The sequence below is a fragment of the Balaenoptera acutorostrata genome, chromosome 1 (genome assembly GCF_949987535.1).
Source record: "Balaenoptera acutorostrata chromosome 1, mBalAcu1.1, whole genome shotgun sequence".
Lineage (NCBI taxonomy): Eukaryota > Metazoa > Chordata > Mammalia > Artiodactyla > Balaenopteridae > Balaenoptera > Balaenoptera acutorostrata.
The window spans coordinates 49,384,236-49,406,965 of NC_080064.1; positions in this window are offsets into that span (position 1 = coordinate 49,384,236).

A 22,730-nucleotide genomic window follows, 5' to 3' on the forward strand; every position below is an offset into this window, starting at 1 on the left:
TTTCTGCTAGGTGCTTTCAAGTTTGGTTTTCTTTCTACCCTCTGCAAACTCCCCAAGGCTTAGCTTCAGAGACTGGCCTCTCTCCAGACCCAATCAATCCCAACATTCAGTTAAGCTAATTAAGTTCAGGTTGCCATCAATATATTTCTTAATTATGGTTTAAATATAGGTAAAACCTAGAATTGTTCATCAACAGCCCTTAGCCTCAGCTGAAAGCTACCATCTAACGTTATGAATTCCCATGGGTCAGATCGAGGTTCTGACAACAGTTAGAAAGACCACATGTGTATTTGCATAGGATTTGCATATATCTACACAGGTTAGTCTCTTCAAAGATTTCCAATTAAAATGTTATTATTTCAGGCTTGAAGTTGTTGTTTCCTGATTTTCCTAGTCTCTCGTACCATTAGCAACACCTGTTCACTTTGACATTGACTTTTGCCTGAGGACAACAGGATAGGGAAGAGATGGGGCAGCTGCCATGATCTACGGCGCGTAGTGAAAGCCCCAACTACCGGTGCACACCTCTGAGGTGGGCTGACCCTAGCAACTGGGAAGTTTTGTCTGGTGGAAAGAAGACCCCAGGCAAGTCTTGGAATAGCTGCTGAGCAGAAGAGGACTGCGATTGTTCCGGATGGCTGGGCTGGTCTCCGCCTCTCCTTCCCTACTATCTGCCCTCTGCCCTTGCTTCTGGCTCATTTATTTCCTCTCAATGAGTCTTTTTTTCCCTGCAAACCATGGATACCAGAAGAGCCTTTCTGAAACACAAGATCTGGTCATCTCATTCTTCAGTTTGGAATGTTCCGCCAATGCTGGAGGTGTGAAAGCTACAATCCTAGCATGATATGTGAATTCCTTCATCATAGCTCTTCCTTCCTGCTGTAGCTCTTGACTCCACTTTGCATCCTGGGCTCCAGACAAGGCGAACCACATGCAGTTTTTTAAACCTACCAGATGCCTTCATCCCTGCAGGTCTTTGCAGGTATGGCTCCCTCTGGCCATCAGAATGTATTTTGCCCTGACATCCCACAAATGGCTAACTCCTATGCTGTCTCCTACCTTGAAGCATCCTTCCTAATTGCCTCCTCCTACCTCTATGTTCCAAATACTTTCATATGTATTTCCATAGCGCCCCATGTTTCCCTCTTCCCTCCGCTGGTAAAAATCATGAGGGATCCAAGGATTTCTGTGAGATCCAAAGAGGACCAACTCTTCACCAGCCCCTGTATCACCACTGGCAGGAAAAAAGATGGCTCACCCATGGACCCCACCTCTCTCCCTGCCCCATCACTCATCATCTCACCACTGCCATCTTGCTTGAGGCCATCAGAAATAATCTCTCTCACACACTCACACACACACACACACACACACACACGCACACACAGGCCATCCCTCAAGCAGGTTCTAATCATCATGGGGTTTTATAGGCAATGATGTAACCGCAACCTCTCTTTATTTTTCTCCATTGCATTTATTATATTTATTATCATCTGACACACTGATGCATTTTTTACCTATTTATTTTTTTTTAATCAGTCTATCTCCCTCCTCCAGAATGTAAGCTCCGTGACAGCAGGGAATGTTGTCTGTTTTATTCATAGTAGTATCCCCAGCACCTAGAAAAGCGAATGACACGTAGTATGTGCTCAATAAATATTTGTTGAATGGACAGACTACCAGCAGGAACTTCTGCATGGCTGGTTGGGATGACGGATGTGGCAGAAGCTTTCCAAAGGGCTATTAGATAGCAGTACATATGCAAGTGTTCGGGGCTACCTGGAGAAAAGCCACTTTGAATAACAAATGAGAAAAGAGAGGTAAAAATCCAGGTGGCTGGCAGGAGGGGGTGGTTACTTGAGCTGCTGATTTATTGTATAGGTTTATTAAGGTAGATATTTGGAAAGTAGATTTTCAGAAGTTCTAGCTGCATACTGTGATGGGAATCTCTCTTTGCTCGAGAAAACCTTGAGTAAAAATCCACATTGATTTTCACTGAATGTGACACATAATAATGAAGAACTTAAAAAGGAAAAAGAAAGGCCATCTGTATATCCCAACAGTGAAGATTCAGGCAAGACATAGAATTGAGGCTCAATACATGTAGTGAATGAATGGATGAATGAATGAAATGAACCACAACGAACCGGTAGAAACTTAAAGGTGTGGATTTTGTCTCAATATGAAAAACTTCTTAAAAATCCCCTAATGTCCAGAACTAGAATGAACTGTTCCCTTTTTTTTTTTCAATCAGCAACAGGAAAATCATCTCATCAAAAATGTTGGAGGCGAAATGTCTATAGTAGAAATGGCATTAGACCAGATTAGTGCTTTCCAAAATGTTATGAAGCCTAGAAGATTCTAGGGGTTGTGCTTCAGAGGTTATTTCCTGGGATGGGGGAGGGCCTAGAATGCAGGCTTCTCAGACCTCAATGTCTGTTTTAACCAGAGCAGCTATTTTTTAACTGTATTACATATTCATTCATTCATTCAACATACATGTTAATACTAAATGCCTACTATGTGCCAAATACTGCACTGGTTCTCTGCAAGTCTTTTTTTTATTTTTCTTTTTTTTTTTAAATTGAAGTATAGTTGATTTATAATGTTTCAGGTGTATAGTAAAGTGATTCATATATATATATATGTATATTCTTTTTCAGATTCTTTTCCATTATAGGTTATTACAAGATATTGAATATAGTTCCCTGTGCTCTGCAACTCTGTTTATGAAAATAGTTTTCAGCTTAAAAAAATTTCAAATGATACTGGAACCCTAAGACTCCAACTCTAAGACTGATGCCTCCACAAGCTGAGTAAAAATTATTACCCAGTATACTACTGTAGGGTGTCTACAAGGTCCCATGAGTGGGCCTATGCCCCTTTATCTGGGAAAAAAAAGGGAGTGTGACGTCACCATGATCCAAGCAAGAGCCCATCGTGGGAAGGAGGAGAGGCTTGCATTCGTCAAGTCCCTCTGAGCAATGCACTGTTTGAATGCTTATTTATTCTAATCTTCATGACAACCCTGAGGAGGAGATTTTACAGATGATGAAGGGTCCCAGACATTTATTCAAGATCATAAACGTGATACACTTGGATCTGAACCCAAGTCTCTGCAGCCGGTGCCCTTCTCTTTTCACCACACTGGGGAGCAGTCAGGGGTTTGCAAGCTGGTGGCCTGGTTGCCTTTTGGTCCCTAACATACAGACTACACTTGGTGTGCAAGTGAATGCAATGAGCTCCACTAGAAGACGAGAGCAGAAGATTGATGTGTTGGGTTACCTGGAGAAGGTCTGGCCAGGGCGGCCATGATGCTGAGACCAGGAATTCCAACAATAAGACCCTGAAGGTGGCCACTTATGTGCATTCTTCACGTGGGATAGCTATGCTCAAGCCTTGGATACAAATCTCCAGAGACATGAAGAAATGAAAGGAAAACCGATGACTTGTCGACTCACTGTAAAATGTAATGATCACTACATTTTTCTGTACTTTTTCTTTCTTAAACTCAGAGGAATAAATGTCACGGCCTCGATAAAACAGAGGAGCAGGGGATTTCAGAGTGAATGAGCCTGAGGAGAGGAATAACAGGAGGCTGGATTTTAATTACTTCCTCATGAAATGGAAAGAAGGCTGTGAGGCATCTGTGAATGCACAGTACCCTTAGCCAGGCCTGGGGGCGGGAGAGGGGGTGGTGGTGGTGACTGAAAGGGGACAGAAAGGGGTGAAGTGAGGCAGGAGCAAAAAGCAACCAGTGCTATAAACGCAAAACTTGAAGCTTGGCATTTTACAAATATGCTCTTATTTCATCCACATTCGTTCATTTATTCATTAAGCAGATACTTACTGAGTGCCCACCATATTGCCATATCTTCCTGGGGACACATGAATGAACAAGGCTGACAACGTCCCTGTCCTCACGGAGCTTATATTCTAGCTGAGGGTCATTTAATAAACAAATAAAATAAACAACTACTGTAATGGATGACACCCATAGATGCTGTAAGTGAGTTTATGAAACGTGATGGGGGTACTAGTCAGGGAAGGTACTAGGCTCTGAGAATGTGACAAGGGTGCAGAGACTAAAATGGAGTAAAGGAGGGCCGGACAAACAGGTGGAGGGGAAGTGAGGGAGGAAGAGAGAAAAGGTGTGCACACCTGAGGGGACATGTGTCAGGAAGATGAAGAAAAAAAGGAGAAAAGTGGTAGGTGGAGGCCAGATCACGTGGGCCTTGTAGGGCCTTTTACAGTGTGTTGGGTTCTCTCCTAGGCATAATATGGCGACCACAAGGAAATCTGAGAAGGGGATGATGCCATCTGACTTCAGTCTTGAAGTTATCTCTCTGCCGTGTAGGGAGCTGACAGGAGGTGGGCAAGGACATACGGATGGAGACTCCGGAGGTACGGCAATAATCTCATGAAGGTGGATGAGAATGTCAGATGTACAGTAAGAATCAGGAGAGTGAGCAGGATTTGCTGTTGGATTGATGTGCGGTGTGGAAGGAAGAGAAGCATTAGGAATGACTACAAGGACTTGGGCCTGAACGGGGGCTGGGCTGGAGGCATCCACAGAGGGTTGGTATCCACAGCCATGGGCCCGCATGAGATCCCCTAGACAGGAAGTGTAGGCAGAGGAGAGCAAAAGCCGAGGGTTGCCTCACAAGAATCGAGGAGATGAGTAAGATTACGCCCACTTTATCGATTAAAGAAGGTGACCTCAGATAAACAGGATGCTTCTGTTCAGCCATGAAAATTGTTCCTCTGGAAGCACCTTGCACATCAAGACGCTTACCATGGCATGCTGCAATCCTTCCACAAATCTGCCCCCGCCCCATGAGACAAAGAGCTACTCAAGGGCAACCAGCATGCTGTATACAGTGTTTTATTTCCAGCACCTCGCCCCTGTCAATGAAGTAGCTACTGTACACACAAAAAGCTTATGACCAACATCTATAAAAGTGATTATTATACCTCTCACAGAAGGGTCTCAGTGGGGATGTGTTCATCTGAGGACTGGGTCTATGAGGGGCTTTGGATGATACACTCGGGGTGTAAAGCTAATAATCAGCACTTAGAACAGAGCCTGCACAAAGAAGATGCTCCATAAATGCACTTTCACTGACTGAATGAAAGCTGCTGTGTTCACGTGACCCATGCAGATATTTGATGGGAGCCCCACTCAGCTAAAACACAAGCATCTCTAAAGGTGTTCACTGGTGTCACTGATGTTGTCTCAGAAGTGAGAGGGAGTAAGGAAGGGCCTTGTCTAAGCCAAAGAAAGAAGTTGGTAAGAGTATAGAAGGCATAGGGCTTCCCTGGTGGCACAGCGGTTAAGAATCCGCCTGCCAATGCAGGGGACACGGGTTTGATCCCTGGTCCAGGAAGATCCCACGTGCTGTGGAACAGCTAAGCCTGTGCACCACAACTACTGAAGCCCGCGCTCCTAGAGCCCACAAGCCACAATTACTGAAGCCCGCACGCCTAGAGCCCGTGCTCTGCAACAAGAGAAGCCACCTCAATGAGAAGCCCGCGCACCGCAACGGAAAGTAGCCCCCGCTCGCCGCAACTAGAGAAAGCCACGCACAGCAACAAAGACCCAACGCAGCCAAAAGTAAATTAAAAAAAAAAGTACAGAAGGCATGAGAAACTTGAGAGTAAAGCAACTATGTGACACTGTAATTGGAAATAATTTAAGAAAAGCAAGAAAGGCAAGTAGGCATTATCAGACAAAGAAAAATTCACTTCCAAAAGTGCTGAGAAAAAATCTTAGGTTTAATTCTTAATATGGCTAAAGAGGGTTAACTATAAAAGTGAAACACTGACCATAGCATCGTGAGGAGTCTCAAGAAAGTAACGTCTGGATTAACTCAATAACACTGACATCTGGAGAAGGGTTCTGAAGGCAATGGAAATATATGAGGAATAACAGAATAAGTATGTGATGATGGTGACAATGATGATAGTTAACACTTATATAGGGCTTTCTGTGTGCCAGGCGCAGTTGTAAGCACTTTACATATAATAACTCATTTTATCCTCATAACAATCCTTTGATACAGGTACTATTATGACCTCCATTTTATAGATGATGAATCTGAGTTTAAAAGTTAAGCAATCTGTTAATGGTCACACAGCTAGAAAGTGGAAGCAAGTGAAAAATATAAGACGGATGTAGGTGGGAATTATCCATTCACCCAACTACCATTTACTCAGTACTAGCTGTGTACCAGGCACCATGCTAAAGGTTGGACTTGGGCTTTTTTAAATTTATTTATTTATTTATTTATTTATTTACGGCTGTGTTGGTTCTTCGTTTCTGTGCAAGGGCTTTCTCTAGTTGTGGCGAGTGGGGGCCACTCTTCATCGCGGTGCGCGCGCCTCTCACTGTCGCGGCCTCTCTTGTTGCGGAGCACAGGCTCCAGACGCGCAGGCTCAGTAATTGTGGCTCACGGGTCCAGTTGCTCCGCGGCACGTGGGATCTTCCCGGACCGGGGCACGAACCCGTGTCCCCTGCATTGGCAGGTGGACTCTCAACCACTGCGCCACCAGGGAAGCCTGGACTTGGGCTTTACAGAGAAACGTTTAAGGTGTGATAAAAGTCATTAATCAAGATAAAAGTATTTTAAAAGTATTGCAATTTTGTCAACGTGGAGCCACAGAAGTTCACGTAGGAAAAGATCTCAGACGTTACCTGGTCCAAGGTTCTTATCTTACCAATGCGGAAACTGAAGCCCAGAGAGGGGAGGTGACTTACCTCACTGGCACAGCTGATTAGTGACAGAACAAGATCATTCAACTCTCTAATCATGCAGGATGTTTCATTTGTTCTCAGTTTGGAAAGATAACGAGTTATCAAGAGGGAACTATTTTCCACAGTAGTTGTACCGTTTCATATTCCTACCAGCAGTGTATGTGAGTCCCATTTGTTCTTTATTCTTGCCAACACTTAGTACGATTAGTCTGTCTACTCTCTTTACTCTCAGTCTAGTGGGTTATAATGGTTATCTTATTGTGCTTTTAACTTGTAGCTCCCTATTAATGATTTTTAGCATCTCTTCACGTGTTTGTCATCTTTATCTTTTCTTTGGTGGAGTTTATGGGATTATCATATTTTTGAGTGGTAAGAATTTCTTTACTTATTCCAGATATAAGGTCTTTGTCAGATAAACCTTTTACAGATATTATCTATTTATTTATGTACTTATGTATTTATATTTTCCCTTTTATTTTTTGATATTTTTCAGCTTTTTAAAATTTTATATTGGAGCATAGTTGATTTACAATCTCCAGAGGCAGATGGCTGTGTTAGTTTCAGGTGTAGAGCAAAGTGATTCAGTTATACACACGCATATATCTATTCTTTTTCAGATTCTTTTCCATTATAGGTTATTACAGAGTATTGAGTTCCCTGTGCTATACAGTAGGTCCCTGTTGATTATCTATTTTATATATAGTAGTGTGTATATGTTAATCCTAAACTCCTAATTTATCCCTCCCTCCCACCTTTCCCCTTTGGTAACCATAAGTTTGCTTTTCTTCTAGTCTGTGACTTGCCTTTTCAATCTCTTTTCCAAGTTCCCTGAGTGGAGCAGTTTTCTTGCATTCCCTTCCATATTGCTAGAAACTAGAACACAACAATCTTACGTATTGAAAATGTTCAGTAAATTTCAGTTCAATGAATGAAACAAGCTCTAACTTTAAATACTTCAAGCCAAGCACGTGAAAGGTGACTTTGTTTCCTCAATTTTCCAATCTGTAAAATCAAGATAACTAATTCAGTGGATTGTTGTCAGAGTTAAGTGAGTGAATGTGAATAGATTTCTTTGACCGATGCTAGGAATAGTGCATGAGTTTAATAAGTATTAGCACTATTTTATTCTGTTATCTGAGGGAGGAGAAGTGGGTCCAAAGGGTTGAAATCATAGGGAGGCAGATTGTCTCAGTTTAGTGAATTATTTTCCATTGCTGTCCAATAAATGGAATGAAATAAATGGCCACATGAGCTTCTGGGCTGCCCATCAATGGGAGCATTTAAGCAGAGAGAAAATAACCATTTGGTCAAGTTCTAGAAGAGATTATTGCTACCTTGAGAAAAATCCTGGACTTCTGTGTCTCTCCTGTTCCTAAAAAATGTTTGACTCTGGTAAGAAATGATGGTAATAATAATAATATATTGTTATTATTAATAGTAATAATGGTAATAATAACGTGTATATATCTTATAGCACATATAACACATTATAACACGTAAGATAGTGTTTATAATATATGGTATATCATACATAATATATATTATATGTAATATAATAAATTATTATTATTAAGGATATACTGTTGTGCTGATACTTAAAAAGTATTATTTAAATCTTGCAACAATCACCTCAGGTATCATCTCTATTCAATAGATGAGAAAAATAGGCTCAGACGTGGTAAATAACCTGCCCAATAACAAACAGCTTGTTGGAGCAGATCTCTGAGCACAGGTGCGTTTGCATTAAGTCCATGCTTGCAACCCGGGTACTCTGTGGCCAGCCTCCTTCTGCTTAGTCGTAGCCAAGTGCTGCTGAAACAAACGAGTCCCCAACACCTGTGCCCCAGCCCCACTGCAGCATGTCTCTGAGCCAGTGGGCATAAGTATTTAGGTCTTGGTCCACAGCTGCAGGATTCCTCTTCTGTTGGCTCAGCAGGTCACCCAGTGAAGTGGCCAAAGACCAGGACCAGGGCAGCCATGCCGGAGGTTAGCCACCTGGATTGCTTTCCACCAGGCACAACCAGCTTCCTGGGGGAATGACGTTCACCAACTCCAGTTGGAACAGGCCTTTCCTGGGCTTTTTCTTCTGGCATACGGGGTGTTTATTTGTTTTGGAAGTCCTCACTAGTGGCAGCTTTCTCACAAGGCAGTAGGGAATATCCCCATTTGGTGCTTGTCTGTCCAGCCTACAATATTTATGCTGTCATTGTAAAGCTGTGGGACCCTGGATCTTAATCACCCAAAGATACTTCTGTGGCTTTTCAAAACCAGGCCCGGTCTTCTGAAAACAAGTGCCTGCTTAACCACCATCCTGATTACCCGCACCTGTTGGCAAGATAACTATGAGGATATTTACCAGGTGGAGCCAAACAGACGTTACCTAGCAACCAGCGGGATAGGCTGGGGTGCGCCCTTGCATTCTGAGTGCAATTCTTCAGGCATCTTGGATACTATGGAGAATAAAAGCATGCCACGCCATGAGGAAGCCTTGAGGCTTTGGAGTCAGACACTCCTTTGGGTAACCCTGACTCTCTGACTCCTATGACCTTGGGCAAGTTGCCTAAACTTTCTGAGCCTCAGTTTCCTAACCTAGAAAATGAAGAACAATAACAGTACCTACTTCATGCTAATGCTCTGAATATAATGGATAAATGTAATGCATGAAAATAAAATACAAGTGACAACATTCTGTATTAAGTAGGTATTCAACGAATACTAGTTCCCTTCAAAATACTTTTTTTTTTTTTTCTGTGCTACATTTGACAAAAACACAAATCTAAGCATCTGAAGGACCAGGATCTAGTTACTTCTACCCTTTACTTGACTACACAGTAAACTGCTGTGTCCTTAAGGAAGTCTTTTAACTTCTCTTTGAAATATTTTCCTTGTTTGAATTATGGGGACCATAATAAGTGTTGTTCTGGAGCCCACTTGAAATTAGGGATATGAAAAAGCTCTGAATATCAGAATATGAATGCAAGAGGTAAACTAAATATATTAATGGTGTTATATTTAGTTGAAGGGAGGTTAGCATACTAGGATGCTAATTAGAGACCTTTATTCAATAGTAGTTTTTACCTTCATCTAGGTATGGCCCTGGTATTCATATTGGTGAAATGGATATTTGAAATCACATTGAAGCTTATCTACCCACTCCCCCTTATTTATTTTCACTTTAATCTCTATGTCGGTTTCAGGAAATGTTTCCCATTCCTAATACCAACAGAGCTCATTGTCAGGGCAGGTAAAAGTGTTCCAGGGGTTGTAGTTGTACTAGTTAGCTTGGAGAAACCAAGAGCAGAATGACCCAAAGGATGAATGTGAATTATACAGCATTATGCAAAGTTTTGGAGCAAAGCAGACATGGCTTGAAGGCCCCCTGGTCTACTGCCTCCTAGCTCTGAGGAGTTGAATAAATCATTTACCACAATAAGCTTCAGTTTTCACATCTGCAAAGTGGGTGTTTTACAGCTTATCTTGCAAGGTTGTTGAAAGGATGAGAGCAGTGAATATTAAGTACCTATTAAATTGGTTGGCAAATAGAATATTCTTAATATATAATACGTATTAAATACAATATTAAAATGGCAATAATAACTATAGTTGAGAAGGAAAGTAGAGCCGAAGCAGAGGAACGGTTCCACATGTTTGGTCTAAGCAGCAAATTTGAACAATTAAGAGGAAATAAATGTGGGAGTCAAGAGGCAGGGAGATGAGAAATATGTCAGCAGGTGAACTGGTGGAGATAAATAATTTGGAGCCCAGGCCAGGAAGTAGGTCCAAGTTTTGGAATCCCAGTTAAAAGGCACAGAGCAGGACAGACGTGTCAGCCACTTAGGGAAGCTCTGTCCTCATGTCTTTGGCTTTACAGGCCATCTCTTTCTCCGTCAGGACTCAAATGACAACCCCCTGCAGAAGTGCCTGATGGAAGATAGGTTGTTAGCTAGAGAGGAGGCTGGGGTGCTCTGGGCACAGGGTTCTGAGCAATGACAGGTCTGCATTCCACACTTGGAATCACAATCCCTGAATGTCAGGGACCGGGAATTCCCTTAAGAATTGCCCACGTGACTAAGTACCCCTCAGGTTAGTGGAGTGACCAGTTTCCCCGAATTCAGTTTATTCTTAATCAGGTAACACTAAGATGCCTTTTGGCCATTGTCTCCCTGACTTCTTACCTCAGGGAGCCTGATTCGAAGGATTTGCTCGAAGCAAAGAGAGAGAACTTGAAATGAATTCCATCAGTCATTCAATCCTAAGTCTCAGCTTCCTGGCTGGGTTGGCTACTGCAGCCAGCCCCCGAGAATCATTCACCTATCCACATCACAGAGCTTAGGGAACTCATGGAGCAGCTAAGACCAATAGTGCACATAAGTGCATTACCCTGCAAAGCTGGACTAAGAAAAGTGGTTCGGAGTTCATCTGTACAGATAGTTGTCTTTTTACTGCTACTAAGTCAAGCAGATTATTGAATCCACTATGGGAATGGAAGTTCTCTAAGCTACCAGGAAACTGGGGCAGGTTATTTAAACGTGTTGAGCCATAGTTTCCCAATCTTTTAAACAGGGATGTAAACAAATAATTCCTAAAGCTCCCTTAGCATCTAAATACATACACACACACACACACACACACACACACACACACACACACATACATACTTCCAAGTGAAATATTTGTCAACCAGACTTGAATGGAGGGACCAGTGACAGATCGTGAAACTTCCATAAGAGCAACCCACATTCAACATACACCTATCATACAACCCAGCAATCCCATTTTTAGGTTATTTGCCTGAGGAAAATGAAAACATATGCCTACACAAAGACATTATACAAATGTTCATAGGAACTTTATGGGTTATAACCGGAAACTAGAAACTGCCCAAGCATCCAACAGTTGAGCTGATGAACTAACGTGGTGAATCCATATAATGGAATACTAATGAACAATAAAAAGGAACAAACCATTGATACACTTGATGGCATGAATGAATGTCAAAGTAACTATGGTGAAAGAAAGAATCCAAAGATTTTATGACACAAGATTCAAATTTTATAAAATTCTAGAAAAGGCAAAGTAACTGGAGGGACAGATATCAAACCTGTGGTTGCCTGGGTATGGGGGTTGTGCATGTGGGGTGGTGGGAGGTTGAAATGAGGGGAGTTAGATTATAAAGGAGCATAAGGTAAATCTGGGCTTTGACGGAAATGCTGATTATCTTAATTGTGGTAATGGTTTCACAGGTGGATGCATATGTCAAAACTCATCAAATTGTACACTTTAAATATGTATATTTATTATATGCCAATTATACCTCAATAAAACTGTTAACATTTTTTTGGTGGAAGCATGTGATCACATAACAAGATGGCCCTGTGGTCCAGGGCAGTTTTCTGAGCCATAATTCTAATCTGCAGGCTTTGATAACCTGGATGGTGTGGAAGCACGTAAATTCCACAGCACCAGCATGGAATGCCAAAGGGAACTGTTAGGCACTCAAGACAGGGTCTGTCACCCCTTCTGGTAAGGCTGCAGATTCTTTGTCTCAGGCACGGGGTTTCTGTGGAAGCAGATTAGGAACTGGAGATGGTGGGGGGCGTAGCTTTCAGAGAAGAGAAAAAGAATAAATTTGTACACAGGCTTTGGGTTGATAAGTGATCCACTAGGGCACCACAGAGGAAAAAGGAAACAGGAAGATCTGAAGTAAAGCTAGGACTTGGAACATAGTGCACATGTGATAAAATCATCATTAATTCTTCTCTGTATTCATCAAATCTGTACTGGGCTCCTACTCTATGGCAGACACTATTCTAGATGCTGGAGATACAGCTGCGAGCAAGAGATAAAATCCCTGCTTTCACAGAGCTCACATTCCAGTGGAATGAGACAGAACATCAATACGTCAAGGAAGACGTATAAAATCAGGAGCGACATTTGCTCGGAAGAAAAAGTGAAGCAGGGCAGGGGGTGGTGGTGGTACCAGGCACTGTTTGAGGTCGGTAGAAACCAGAATGAGCCAGAGCAAGCCAGGTGGGGATTGAGGAAGAAGACTCCCTTCTGGAGAAGAAGGGTTAAGGGCTATAATTCATAAGAGACTGAAGGTGAAGCCAGGGCTCAGTAAGTCTTTCCATAATGGAATACTGATAACAAAACATAATGATCGCTTCTGCTTATTGAGTCTTTCCTATGCACCATGATCTTGACTAAGTGCTTTCATCCTTATAGCAACCCCACAAGGCAGGTGCTCATGTTACTCGCATTTCGCCGCTGATGAAACTGAGACTGAGACCACGTAAGGTGCAGAAAATGCACCCACAGGTATTGATCAGCTGAGGAAGGGACTCAGATCCACCAGATCTGTCTGACCTTCGACCCCGAGCTCATAATCACCTAGTAGCCACGTCAGGGTGCATCGGTTTGTGAAGCCCCAGAAGTGGACTTGGGATGAGTCATTTTTACTTCACAGTTAACTGCCCCGTATCCAGTTCCTTCCTTGCTCATTTCTGATGAAACGTTGCTCTGTCATGGTTTCATGTTCCACTGCTTTCATGTGAATCATGAAAGTACATACTACATAAAGATAAAATACCTAGAATTACTCTGGAAAAATTGAATTTGACATTTTTGCAAGTCACTCCCTCTGCTTCATGTACCATCAGGCTGGAGAATTTAAAGAAGTCTTGCTGTGGAGCGCAGGGCTGCTGGACTCTTAGGAATGGCCTAAGCTACCATCACTGCTCGCCTGGACCACGGGTCTTCCAATCCTCTCTTGCTCTTCTCCATTCTTTCTACTGTGTCAGAGTAATCCCTTTAAAATACAAATCAAGTCCCCGTAATTAGTTATCCTCATGCTACCTACTGTATCAAATACAGTTCAACACTTCAGTGGCTTAAGCCTGTAGAAGTTTTTTTTTTTTTTTTTAAATAACTTTATTTATTTATTTTTGGCTGTATTGGGTCTTCGTTTCTGTGCAAGGGCTTTCTCTAGTTGTGGCGAGTGGGGGCCACTCTTCATCGCGGTGCGCGGGCCTCTCACTGTCGCAGCCTCTCCCATTGCGGAGCACAAGCTCCAGACGCGCAGGCTCAGTAGTTGTGGCTCACAGGCCCAGTTGCTCCGCGGCATGTGGGATCTTCCCAGACCAGGGCTCGAACCCGTGTCCCCTGCATTGGCAGGCGGATTCTCAACCACTGCACCACCAGGGAAGCCCAAGCCTGTAGAAGTTTATTTCTCATTCACAAAGCAATCCCATCCTCACGGAGCTATGAACCCCATGGTGAGTTAGGGACCCAGGCTCCTTCTACCTTGTGACTCAGAGTTGCCTTCTTCAAGAAGTGGAAACATCAAGAGAGCCCAGAGAAGGCATACCTGCCTCTTCAAACCCCCAGCCTGGATATACATCACTTCCATTCACATTCCTTGTCAGCCAATAATCATGTGCCCACATCTTGAAAGCAAGGCGGTGGGGCAGAAAAGGCAGTCCCTGTTTAGACAGCTGCCCACAGGGCCAAGCCCATATTATGGAGTGAGGACCACACAGTTTTGGTGGCTTACTAGATGCTCTCACACAGCCCCTCCTGCTTTGGCTTAAGCTCTATATGATGAAATTCAAAGATCTTTAACACAGCCTACTAGGCCTGTGTAAGTTGCCTCCTGACCCACATACCCAGCTTTACATCAGGCTGTCCCCATGGTCTCAACACTCCAGTGACAGTGGTCTCGCTAGGCCTAAAAAATGTCACGCTCTTCAAGGCTCACTGAGCATGATAAACTCTCCCTCTTCCTCCTCTTTTCCTCAGTCCCCATTCTTCACGGGATTCCCTTTCACTCCCTTGCACTTTGGGCTCTCTCCTTGTACCCCCAGACTAGGCTACTTCCTCCTGTCCTAAGCACTCATCACCTCCATCTCCATACCCCTCTATCTGCCCCCTGCCATGCTCTCAGGGAATCTCAACACACTTGCAATGACTTATTCCGTTTCTGAAAGCACAGCTAGAATTGGGCTGTGGATTCAAAGCATCCATCTACAATCAACCGGTGGGGTCTTAATACTTGGCCAGGTTATGTATAACTTTCTTTGCCCCCATCTCCTCATTTGAAATATATGGATAATTATAATGCATCCTTCATTGATTATAGTGAAGATTGAACAAGACGAGGTAGGTAAAATACTTAGTGTAGCCCAAGGTGTATAATAAACCATAACTAGTGGCTGTCATTGTTGTTACTGCCATGAGGGTGAGCTCTGTAACCGTTCATCTTATTCGCTGTTACATTCTCAGAACTTACACAGTGCCTGGCCATAGTGGGCATTCCCTAAATAACTGTGAAATAAAGTAATGCTCTCCTTTTCCTTGTGTATGGTGGGTTCCCTTAAAGAAACACGTATCTGTGGTTTGTCACTCTTCCTGCACTGGCCCATGTTCATCTATGAATGAGACAGAATTGCGGGATAGCCAAGTGGTGAAGTGTACAGCTTTGGAATGAGCCTGTGAGGCCCAACTTGGTTATTTCCTAGGGGTCCAACACAGAGGAATTTTCTTCTCATTTCTACACCTCAGCTTCCCTGATTGTACACTGGAGATAATAATCGGGCATGCCTGGTAGAGCTCTTATGAGGGGGGAACAGTGCCTGACACAGAGGAGGCCCCCCAGAAATCATAGTTGCTATTTAAAACAATTAGTTGTGAGGGTTTCTTTTGACACCAGGAAATGAGCATGGGATTCATTTCACATGCTTTGCCCTTCCTTCTTTCCCTTGGGTGGATTTTAAAGCCATGATATTTGCGGACTCGCTGGGTTGTATGCTCCTTTGAAAAGAGGCAGCTGAGAGCAGGCAAAAGCTCCTGGACCATATTTATCTGAGGTCATGAAAAAGCACCTGATACAGTCTCCATCTCAGACTTGTCCCAGGCCTTGCCTTCCCTCTCCGCCACTGAGTGTGGGACAGAGGCATGGGGGCAGTAATGGAGGAATTATCACGTCTATTCTGAAAGAAGGCATTTACCTAATTGCAAAAGAACACATCCTGGCCGCAGACAATAAATGGTGTGTGATGCTTCCATGAAGTGAGATGGATGGAGCTCTCCGTTGCTAACTGGCCCGTAACCAGGGTCATTAATCACACGTGGCACACCCATTGCCAGTAATGGACTTCACCCCGGAAAACTCCAACTCACGGTGCCAGTGGGTTAAAGGGAAAGCCTCGCCTGTTATGGAAATATAGATCTCCCATCAGGATTAACCCTGGGCGTTTGCCACCCCTCATTCCCTGAAAGCCCCTTTTAATTGATTTTCTTTCTTATTCTCTCCGACCTGGCGGAGAGCTTACCTGCCAGCCTCTGCCTGGACCCAGAGACTTGGCCTGAACTGTATGAATTGCTAAGAAGCCTCTAGTGCACAAGAAATCTCCCCCCTCTCTCCTGCCCTTGACAAGAAAAGTAACTAAACCTCAAGAGCAGATCCTCATTTTTTCTGCCAGACCCCACAGCCCTGCAGACAAATCTGGATGGGAAAATGATCTGACATCATCAGTTACAATTTACCGAGGGCTTGCTCTGGGCTAGGCATGGTGCTTCGTGCCCATTTCCTCACCACAATTATCCTAACAACAATTCTAAGAGGAATTTGGCTCTCCGTTTTTCTTGGTAAAGAGACTAGGGTTCAGAGAGGTTAAGAGACTTGTCCACGGTTGCAGAGTAAAAGGCAAAGCTGGTGTCCGAATGGGCATGCCAGATTGCAGAGCCTGTGCTGTTTCTGAGATGCCCACCTCGAAGTGCCTGATAGCTATCTTGTCTTTCTTGGACTGCCATCTGAAGTTTCCTCGAAGCCACAACTAAATCCCTGTTTCCCTCTTAACCAGCAGTAGAGAAGCAAAATAGCACTGGATACTCGAGATGATCATGAAAAGTAGACTTTCATTTTAAAAGGCAGTTAAGTTCCACCATATTGACACTCACAAGCTAGATCCAGTAAATATTGCTTAACTTAATAAATAGACTCTGGCCCAGCTCCAGTACTTCAAAATGTTCAGGGTGAAGAGGGTTAGACATGGTTTAGTCTATTTCCTTTTCAGGGGAGAACCATGAGATTGGGTCATTTGTAATAAATTCCTTAGCTGTGCAGCAGAGATACTATTTACTTAATTTGATTAAGAAGGAAGAAGCCATCCCTTTGGGGGTGAGGGAGTGCGAGCGTATATTCTCATAAGCCCTGAGTAGTCCTGAACCAGAGGTGGTAGAATTGCATTTTCAGGTCATCCCAGGCCTGTAATAAAATAGCTGAGGCAACTGGAATGATGACTTTTGTGCTGGGAGGTCATCTGCAATGGAAAGGGTTTGCTATTGTCATTTCTGCTGTTATGTTTGGTTGCATGAGGTCACCTGATCTGGAAAAAGCATGGGCAAATTCTTCAGCCTGGCCTGCAAGGTTCTTCATGAGCTGTCCCCAGCCTGTCATTCCACTAGGGCTACTGACATTTTAAAAGGACCAATAATTATTTGTTGTGGGGGACCGTTCTATGCATTGTAGGATATTTTGCAACACCGCTGGCTTCTACTCACTAGATGCCAGTGATACCATCCCAGTTGTCACAAACAAAACTAACTCCAGACATTGCCAAATGTCACCTGGGGGCAAAACTGCCCTCGGTTGAGAACCCCCGCACTAGAGTATTGGAATTTGTATTGTTCATTGTGTCCTTCCCAGAGGCTGTAACCGTGCCTGACACATAGTAGGCACTCAACAACAATTCGCCATTGAATGAATGCAGCACAGCACCCAGTCTTATGATCCACTAGGCTCTCTTTCACACAGCATCCTCTTCCTCACCCATGCCCACTCTTTGTCTTTTCTACCTCTATGTCCTTATTCTTCCACCTAAAATATTTTCCTCCTCCATCTTGACAGATTAAAAACCCATCTTTCCCTCAAGATTCCATTCAAACACCATCCTAACTAAAGCTATTCTTGATCACCCACATGGAATATATCTCACCATCCCATGGCCTCCTTATGATCTGCTGTCTCTTACTTTTATGACTTCTAACACTTTCTGAAAGAGATGATCTAATCCAGTGGTTAAGAGACCAGGCTCTGAATTGAAATTAGAGTTCCATTCATACTGGCAGTGAAACTGTGGAAAAGTGACTTAATATCTCAGAGACTATTTTTCCATCTCTAAAAGACAGATAACAATACTATCTCAAAGGTCTCTTGCAGGAATTGAATGAGATAACATATTTGATGGGCATGGCCAAGTCCCTGGTACATAGGAATAAGTAGCGGTTATTATTTTTCTCCCTACTAGAATGAGAGTTCCTTAAAAACAGAGACAAATGGACAAAGGATTCATCTCCAAAATATATAAACAGCTCATGCAGCTCAATATTAAAAAAACAAACAACCCTATCAAAAAATGGGCAGAAGACCTAAAAAGATATTTCTCCAAAGATGACATACAGATGGCCAAGAAGCACATGAAAGGCTACTCATCATCACTAATTATTAGAGAAATGCAAATCAAAACTACAATGAGGTATCACCTCACACCAGTCAGAATGGCCAACATCAAAAAATCTACAAACAATAAATGCTGGAGAGGGTGTGGAGAAAAGGGAACCCTCTTGCACTGTTGGTGGGAATGTAAACTGATACAGCCACTGTGGAGAATAGTATGGAGGTTCCTTAAAAAACTAAAAATAGAACAACCATATGACCCAGCAATCCCACTACTGGGCATATACCCAGAGAAAACTATAATTCAAAAAGACACATGCACTCCAATGTTCACTGCAGCACTATTTAGAATAGCCAGGTCATGGAAGCAACCTAAATGCCCATCGAGAGGCGAATGGATAAAGAAGATGTGGTACATATATACAATGGAATATTAACTCAGCCATAAAAAGGAGTAAAATTGGGTCATTTGTAGAGACGTGGATGGACCTAGAGTCTGTCATACAGAGTGAAGTAAGTCAGAAAGAGAAAAACAAATATCGTATATTAACGCATATATGTGGAATCTAGAAAAATGGTACAGATGAACCAGTTTGCAAGGCAGAAATAGAGACACTGATGTAGAGAACAAACGTTTGGACACCAAGGGGGGAAAGCAGGGGGATGGGTGGTAGTGGGATGAACTGGGAAATTGGGATTGACATATATACACTAATATGTATAAAATAGATAACTAATAAGAGCCTGCTGTATAAAAAAATACATAAAATAAAATTCAAAAAAATAAATAAAATAAAATCATGAGGCAGGTTCTGCCACGGTCAAAAAAAAAAAAAAAAGACAGAGACCAGTTCTTACTCATCTTTATACCTCCAGTATCTAGGTCAATGCCTGATAAACAGTGGATACTCAATAACTCTACTGCATATACAAAAGCAGTTGGTGCTTCAAGCTGGGAAATCCTCCAGGACAGTAGATTCATGGACTCTTACTGTGTAAGAGAAGAAAGAATCTAGTCTGAGCTCCTCATTTTACAAGAGGGAAAAACCAAAGGCCAGGAAGTGCAAAAAGCTTGTGCACAGCAGCACAGGATGATACAGAACCGAAAGCCATGTGCCAAACCCGCTACCACCATCCCCTTGCAGACCATTTTCCTTAGGAGAAGCCCAGCAGAGTCCCTCTCTCTCCTGTTTGCAAAGCGGCAACAGGAGAAACGTGCCTCGACGCGCGGGAAAGCTAATTAGAGCTAATTTATTATCTTTCCTCAGAACTACGATGCCGGCTGGAATCTGCTGGAGGTCTGCGCTGCAGAGAGAAATGTTTCTGATTATATTTACACATCTGATTTGAGAAACACATGGAAACCTAATCACAACTGTAATAGCAGGCTCATTGGCCCTCAGCAGACTTATCTTGTCTGCATGACACGTTTTCCAAGGTACAGCTCAGGCTTCACCTTTTTCATAAAGTTTTCCTAGACAGTGTTCTATATAATTCAAACCCTCTCTGAGGCATCTGAGAGAGTAAATAGTGCTTTGGAGTTGGGCAGACTAAATGACTTTGGGAAAGGTACTTCTCCCTTCTTAGCCTCTGTTTCCTCCTCTGTAAATGGGGCAAGAGTATCAACCTTGTAAGTTTGACGTGCGGTTGCAATGCAATACTGTATGTAAATGGCACGGCCCATGCTAGATGCATACAGGAGGTGCTCAGTGTTAGCCTAGACCTATGTATAGGTCTAGGCGTTTGGCACAGAAAACGCTGACCCTGCCTGTGAGTGCTGACACATCTTCAGCCTCGATTCCAGGCTCTGCGCTTGGGTCTGGAAAGAGCTCTGGGTCCAGCGTAATGGGAAGATGACTGGAGTGCAGCTGAAAGGCTATCTTGTAGGAGGAAGACGAAGGAAGTAGCATGATAGAATGGAAAGACCATGGGCTTAGGCGTTACAAAGACTTGTGTTTGAATCTCAGCTCTGGCACCGTCCAACTGCAGGACTCTGGGAAATTCACTTAACCTCTCTGAGCTCAGTTTTCTCATTGGCAGCACTAGCAAGGGTCTCTACCTCATGCGGCAATTGTGAAAATGAATTTATATCGTGTATATCAAAATGCACAGCACACAGTCAGATCAAAATCAATGAGTATGCAGCAGAGACTGGTCCAAGACTCTTAGGCACTTAGCACAGACTCAGTAAATGTGGTCAATGAGTAAATGATCTGGATGGAGCTACTTATAATCTGGGATGTCTGGGGAAAGGAAACAGAACACTGGATTAGGAGACAGAACCATATTAGTTTATATTGCAACTTGGCCAATTCAGCAAACACCCATGTTGCCAAGTCTCAATCTTCTCATCTATAAAAAGGTGATCCTAAGGAAGATAAAACAGTTGATATTGGTGAAAAGGATTTTTAAACTATAAAGTGGAATTGCATGATATCTGGAAAACATTTAGTATAGCACCAGCAAACAACAAACCATTCAAATAAATGGCTGACAATACCATTAATGAATGTTTACAAAGCACCACTTAAGGGCCAGTCATGGGGATTCCATTGTGAAGGAGACAACCCCTGCCTCTTTGGAGGACCATCAGCAATACAACCCCTTCTCCTCCTCCTCATCACCGATGGAGGGATTGGAAAGGCTAGGGTACGTAGTACCAATCCAGCTTCCGATGAAACAGCACACATGCAAAATGCATGTTTGTCTGTATGCCAGTCTGTGGCAAACGCCCTCATTTCCCCTTCATTGTAGGATTTATTTTTCATTTTATCATAGTTTTTCATGTTTTGTCTTTTGTCATTTTTCCCTTTTTTGTTGCCAGGGGACCTGTCTCTAGAAACAATTCCATCTCTCAAACATTCTTCTGATTTCTTGTGTGAAGCGTATACTAACACTTGGTTACAGTGTTGTAGAAAATGAGGAACATGTTCTGAGGGGAGGGCCTGAGGGCTCTTCCAAGAGTAGAATAGGTGAGTGTCAATGTGTGAAATTACTGATATCCATTTTGCCTCTTTAATACCCACTGACACCAACTCAGATCTATAGCCCATGTCACCTCTTCTATTAATGCTGTGACAGGCTACCCCTTTGTGGCTCCTGATGAATCTCTCCTCCTGCATTAAGACCCCTACTTTGTCCTCTCCACAGATCTGAATCTGGGCTTGTTCTGCAATTTTAACCAAGAGAATATGGCGGAAGTGACGTAGTACCAGTTCTGAGCCTAAACTTTAGAAGTCTAGATGCTTCATGAATGTATTAAACGTTTAATTCTCACTACATCCCTCTGAAATAGATATAATTATCTAAGAGCTAATTATAGTTTTCTGGGTGTCAGGTACTATTTTAAAGGCTTCAGATGAACTGACTCATTTAATTCTCACATCAGCTTTATGAGGGAAATGATATTATAACCATTTTACAGGTAGGGAAACTGAAGCACAGAGAAGTTAAGTATCCTTCCCAAGATCCCACCGATAGTAAACTTAGAGCCAGGCCACCTGATTCTCACACATTAATCACTATGTTGAACTTCAGAGGGGTTAAGTGGCCCAAAGTCACACAGAGGCCATGGCAAGGCTGGAATTAATACCGGCTTTATTGACTACAAAGTCTGACCCTTCTGGACTACAAACATCTAAAAGACTGTTCTGGATCTGCCAGCAACTTCACCTAAACCCAAAGGCAACTGCTACAAAAAACAAAAACATACAGCTTGCAGCCAGTGGTCATCTTACCAGAATTTTACAGAATCCTTCTGTGTGTGTGTGTGTGTGTGTGTGTGTGTGTGTGTGTGTGTGTGTGTGTGTAAGACCATATATGAAAGTGAAAGCACTTCTAGATCCCCACTTGACTCCAGACTCAAGATATAAGTTCGCTGTTCATTCCACCAACATCAAAGGGTACTGGCTACAGAACATCCATTCATCCAGTCCACAGGGTTTGATCAAGTGTTCTCAGGGTTACTGTGCTCGGTGCTGGGGCAACAACGGGGAGCAGGGAGCAAGCAGACTCCGCTCTCACAAGCCGTACAGCAAGTCCCCGTGGGATCTAGACAGGCTCTGCTGCTTAGGGGCATGAGACCTGGGCGGGTACCATACACTCTCTGAGCCTTAGTCTCTCATCTGTAAACTGGAGCTTCTCTATCATAATCTACATTATAAGATTCTTATGATTGAAAAATGTAATAAAACAAGTGAAATGCTTAGCAGTGTCAGATACAGATGGCAATCAGACGCTTTCAAAGTTACTATTATTAATAATAGTTTAATTAAAAAAAAATAGAAGTCCAGTATCTACCAGGCACTGTCCTAGGTTCTTCAAATGCAGCAAGCAATTAAGGCCTGTTCCTCACCGTCAAGGGGTCTGCAGTCCTAGTCAGGAGAACAAACGTGCACATGGACCGCTGGGCTTGGAGTCATAGACACTGTCACAGAGGGGTGTGTCCAGTGTCCCTGGAGCACAGAGGACATACTGACCGATTCCTTGTTGGTGGGAATGTGGGTAAGGGGATGTTGGAGC